Below are 6,312 nucleotides of genomic sequence, written 5' to 3'. Positions count from 1 at the left end.
GCCTCTGGCAAAGTTTGGTGGTATTTTTATCACTTAAGTGCAAAAAGTGGACCTTTATGGTAAATCTTTATGAACAGTTTTGCCAGGATGGATAAAGGACAACAGAAGGCCTGAAATACTTACTATCCTTGGAGAGAATACAACTTCTGGGTGAATACATAAAATATTTCTGTTTATGGAGGACATCCATCTTGACTTTGATTCTCCCCTTCAACAAAAAAGAACATGACCAACATGACCAACCAGCACTGCGGGGAACCTGGAGCAGTATTTTAGCACATTCATTAAGATTTATCTGTTAACATAGCTTAGATAGTTGAGTAGAGGTCTGATGGAACATTTCTTTATAGACTGCCCCAGCTCCGGGGAATGTAACTGTGCAGTTTATAAGCAGCAATAATATACTAAATATAAATATATAGATCTGTAATACTGCTGATAATATATATTCACAAGTTTCAAATACCCATCAAAATATCCAAACAAGACTAGTATTCCGCAAAAGAGAAAGCATATGAGTAGTCATTGATGTCTACTAGGAATTCTGATGTCAGTATATGTTTGTCCAGAAAATGAGCTAGCACTTAGTGAAGAAAGGCTACTAATACCTTTTAGCTTTCATAAATCGTATGTTGGTGAAAGGTACTATAGACATTAGGGAACATTCATCCAATGTGGCCATTTATGGTCATATCACCCAAAGCTTGTTATTCAGTGGGTGCTTCAAAATTCTCCCTGGCCAAGCTTTTAACCAGTTGCTATTGTTCTTGCATGAGGGAGGCTGAGTTAGAGATGTCGGCCAAGTGTCTCCTCTCTGCTTAGGAACCAACGCTTGTTGGTCAGTAGGTCTTCCCTAACTCTCCCTGGCCAAGCTTTCAACCAATTGCTTTTGTTCTTGCATGAGATAGGCTGGGTTGAAGATGTCAATCAAGTGCCTCCTCTCTGCATAGGAACAACATTCACAGGAGCATTATTGGCCTGACCCAAGGCCATGTATGTTTTAGAGGCTGGATTGGTAAAGACTTTAGGCACTCAAATGTTGGGGCTACAGAAATATTTTTTATTTAAAAAAAAAACTCTATTTTGCGCAACTTACCCATCTGCTGACACTGTAACCCATATATTATGCAGCCTGGTGAGTGTTCCTTAACACTCAGCCACTCCACATATGTGGCATAAGTTCTTTGTTGAGAGCATGCTCATTAGCACACTAACATATCCCAGACATCATTTGCAAACGTAATGGGTTACCAATCATATGACAGCTGTGACAGCCAATCACAGAGACCATGTGATCAGGGAGCCACCTCTGCCCCCTCTGGCATTAACATCCACTTTAAGGGCTGCTGAGAGATAGTGGCAAGGGTGTTTTTGTGCAATCAACTTTAGAATTAAACAATGTAATATAAGGGCCTACTTAATCTATCCAATCAATTTGCAATCAATCAGGTAGACTTTTGCACTACATAGTTCTTGGGAGATTGTACAATCAGACTGTAACCTGTGCGGTGAGCTTTAGTCTCATCAAATATCATTGGTAGGCAGATAATTTAAAGAGTGTCAAAACCCCCCACGAAAATATAATATAATGCAGCTCACTAGTCATTAGAAGAGGAGTCTGCATCCGTTTTCTTTTACTTTTACCTGGTGATTCTGCCAGAAAGGCACTTTCTTTTCTAAGGTGACAACACTCACTTTAGTGTATCCATGGAGGAGTGGTCTTATCACCCTAGAACAGGAAGTGAGTTAGGACTAAAGAACACCTCCTGTCCTACGTTTCTCCATAGCATAGGGGAGGCATTCCATAGTTCATATAAGAGAACTTGGCAAGGTTGATAAGACTGCTTGAGATAACACTGTAGAGCATACAGGACAGCACTGCATTTGTAGCAGGATCAGCAAGTACTTGTCAAACAGATATAAAGAAACACTTCCAATAGTATATTTAATGGACAAAAGGGAACACATAAGAGTCCCTTGGTACAGTTTTATGTATACTTTGATGGGAAATATCATTCAGCCATTTCCTACCTGAGTGTACGTTGACTAATGTCTCTCCTGCTGTAGAAGTCTATAGCCCCGTACACACGTACCGATTGTCGGCCGTAAATATTCGGCCGACGACCGAGCGGCCGATTGTAGGCTTGTTAGTATGATACTTCCGACAGCCGACAGCGCATTTTCGGCCGAACAGAATCCGTCTTGCAAGCATTAAAATTTTTGTTGGCCAACACCAGAACGGCCGATTGTGAGCCAGTCAGTACAGATTTCGGCCGACAGACAGCCGATTAGCAAGACTGGGCATGCTCAGAAAAGAAAAAAGACAAGGAAAGTTAACCATCACATGACATCACTTCTGCAGTCGGCTGTTGTTGGCCGACAAAATTCGTGTGCAGTCTTTTGCAGTTTTCAACAGACACGACAGCCCTGGACAAAAGACGGCCAATCGTTCGGCCGACGATCAGTACGTGTGTACGGGGCTTTAGTCATGTGGGGTGGGAAGACAGCAAGCTCTGACCACAGCAAATTGGAGGTTACAAAGAGCTTTTGTGAGTATATCAAGTGGATGGAGCTGGCCATTTAAGTGAACTTACAAAGTTTTTCATACCATGCATTCATCGGTCTGGTTTCCAATGCACAAACATATGGTAGCTGCCATTGTTGACTTTCTGAAAATGTTAGTTGCTTGGTTGTGTTGCCTTAAGTCCTTTTTTAGTTTCATTTACTTTCTTAGTCACTGAGCTAGAACATGTATGCAGATCTGGAAGGTAAGAAGTCCTCATTTGCAAGCTTATTTTTGATCATTGACCCAAAGCATTGAATCTAGAGGTGCAGCATGATAGTCAGGAAACTGACATTTTCAGAACAATAGTCAGCAATGATGGCAATGTTTTTTCCAGGTTTCTTATAAAGCCATTTTCAAACCCAATTGGCTGCCCATCGTCACAATATTTGGTACTCATAGACCTATGAAAGTTGGGACAATTTCGCTTTAATAAATAGGTTATATAAAAGTTCCTTTTTGTCACTGACTACTATTATTTCCAAGAGATACAACAATAAGCTCTGACAAAATAAAGGTTGCAGTTCCTCCAAAGACTCTTAGAATAGATGAGCTGAAGATCTCAGAAAGCCCCTATAGACTCAACAAGACTCTCCACTTATAGGAAAATGATCCCAGTTAAAGTCGGGAAAGCATTATAACAAAGATACTCATTATTAGTATCTCTGGAGGGAGACCTAAGTTGAGAAAGCAAGGAATTGATGGTATTGTCAGGCTGCACCCTTATTAATGTCACTGGCCTCCCTGACCCATGACATAGCAGATACATTTCTGGAACTTAAAAATACTGTTATCTTTGAATTGCCAAGAACTGTGACTTCAAATCTGCAAAAGTCAATTAACAACGCTTTAAGGTAACTATAAGAAAGAGGACAGGTTTAAGGATAAGTCTACCTAAAATTATATTTGATCTATCAATACTCAGGATAATTACTTGTATCTCTTTGCAATCCAGTGGCCGCCTATACACTGTAGGGTGTTCCCACTCTTCTGGCTGCATCCTTCATAATATAAACCAAATAAAAAAAATTAACCGGGGCAGTGGTTCCATCAGTGTAGCAGTCCTACATACTCAAGTGCAATCTCACCAGTGTATTCCCTAAGATTTTTAGGGAAACCATTAGGTTGTTGAACTCTCCAGTATATTCTATTTTCTATCAATATTCTGGAGAGCAGGGTGATCTGATAGCTTCTTGTATCTTTTGGAGGCTCCAGTGGGGAGATCTGCCTGTAATACTTTTCGGGTCAATATCCAACTATTTTGAAATTTTGAGTGTTCCACCTATAGGGTGTTCCAACTCTTCTTGTTGTATCCTCCCAAATATAAACCAAATTTAAAAAATATAACAGGGAGAGTGGTTTCAGCAGCTTGACAGTCCTGCAAATTTAGGTGATATCTTACCAGCGTAATCCCTAAGGTTTTTAGGAAATCATTTGGTTTTTGAACTCTCCAGTACCTTCTCTTTTCTATCAATACTCTGGAAAACAGGATTATCTTATAGCCAGCTACATCTCTTGGAGACTCCAATGACGAGATATGCTTGCCATAGTTTGTGGGTCTGTTTCTAGCTATCTTGGTATTTTGGGTGGTCTTACTTACAGGCTATTCCCTCCCTTTCTGCTGCATCCTTCAAAGTATAAACTCAATTAAAATCTAACTGGGAAAGTTGCCAGAGCATCTTTGCAGTCCTGCAAACTCAAGTACAACTGTTGTTGCATCTTCTATTTTGGGTGGACTAATGGGCCATACACACTATAAGATTTTCTGAAGACTTTTTCCTTTAGACTTACCAAAACCATATAATATGAGGTCAAAACTAAACACTTTCAATTTGTATGCAATCTTGCATGCCCTTGCACTACATAGAAAAGGTAAATCTGAAGGAAATCTAACCACAAAAGTTGGATAGTGTGTATCCAGCTTTACCCTCTAATGGTTATGACATTACATTTTTGACCCCTTATTACTGTTACCAGAACAGTCAGATATATTGTATCCTCTGGCTCCTGAAATCTAAACCTAAAATTTACTATTGCTTTTATACTTTTAGTAACACCAGTACGGAAGATTCATTTTTTTTTTTAATTTGGATTATTCCACACTATAACTTTATTGTGCATGTTATCAGCCCTTTAAGGCTAAAGAAAACTTATGGCCCGAATACACGTTAAGAAAATCGGCCGAAAAATTCCGTTCAGCGAGCGATCGGCCAATATTCTATTCGTTAATGCCCAGCCATCAATGAGTGATATTGATATTGTGAACGAAAAATACCATTTGAAAAACCCGAAAAATTCTGTCGTCTCGTTTGCGAATGAACGATATTCTATACGTTGGTGTTGAGGTCGTTCATTTGAAATCTGTAGAACATCATCACTCATGCCCCGAAATATTTTTCGATTCGACTGTTTCGATGGTCGGCGGGCAACGGTCGGCCAATATTCGGCAACGTTTTCGACCAACAAATACTTTTTCAAAAGTCGGTGGTCGAATGATCGGGCGATATTCTAATCGTGTATTCAGGCCATTACAGTGTATCTCTAGGAAAAACTTTTTTTTATGTTTTGTATAGAGTGGAGGAAGAATAGATCCTCTGTCAAATTTTGTTTAGAGTCTGTGTCCCTATTGAGGAAACTCGCTTTCTCTATTTGTACTGGTGACCACTGTTACCAAACAAAGTGAGGGGGAATTCAAAACTGACAACTTTGGGAAATTTGCTCTAACTTTCTGTTGTATGTCTGGGGCAGGATGTGAAGGGAAATTTCCCTAATAGTACTCAGTCAGCATAAAATAACCTTGCAAAAAATAAATGACGCTATCCAAAACATTAAAAAAAAAGTTTGGGCTATACATACATGTTATACACGAAGGCAGGCAGTATTCTTTTAATAGAAGTGCAGCACAGGAATTCTGCATGTTTGAAAATGCCATTTTACATAAAAGCAAATTCATCTCAGATATCTTCTAAACTCCTCAAATATAATTACAATGGAGGGGGGCAAGTGGGACTTTAATAACTTTCTAAAGTCCCACTTGCCCCCCTCCATTGTAGTTACTCAATTAAAGGGATGTGGTGCTTTTTACTTCATCTCTAGCAATATCTCTTCAAAATCCTCAAATATAATATGTAGTAGAAGAAAAAATGGCTGCACACAATGGCTGATCCTGGTTTGGTTATGATTAAGCACAGTATTTGTTTGAAACGTGTCAACCATTAGCAGCCTGTCAGTGTCCTGGTTGTATCACCTTTGGAGATATTCAACAAAAGGATTCAGGACCAGCCGTTGTGTTCAGCCATCTATTCTTGTAATGCATGTTTTACAGAGGCGAGCTGGGGGCGGGCACCCATTTGTGGAGTCTATCAGGCTACAAATCCATCTCACCTGGAGCGGCGCATCACCCAATTTCTATGTCTGAAATATACTACATATTTATATTTTAATAAATACTCTTGTAGTATAAATGGCTCTTTCATATCTGTTGAGCAGTGTATTGAATATTGTTATATTAAGCAAGAAGAGTAAACCGTATATATCTCTCTTTCAATAAGTGCTAATTTTAGGCCCTTGTGATAAACGACTTGAAATGTAATTGACCCTTTGAAAAATGATGATGGCTCTGTGGCCAATAATTTAAATAAAAATCAAACAGCACATAAAGTTTTTACTTGGGGCAACTTTTCAAAAAGCCATTTACATTTAGGGTATAGGTCTGTCTAATGGAAAGCAGACAACACTAGTTTCCACAG

This window comes from Pelophylax lessonae (assembly GCF_965119305.1).
Source record: "Pelophylax lessonae genome assembly, chromosome: 7".
In the NCBI taxonomy this organism is placed as follows: Eukaryota; Metazoa; Chordata; class Amphibia; order Anura; family Ranidae; genus Pelophylax; species Pelophylax lessonae.
The sequence above is the reverse complement of the archived record's forward strand: the minus strand, read 5'-3'. Positions refer to the sequence as shown.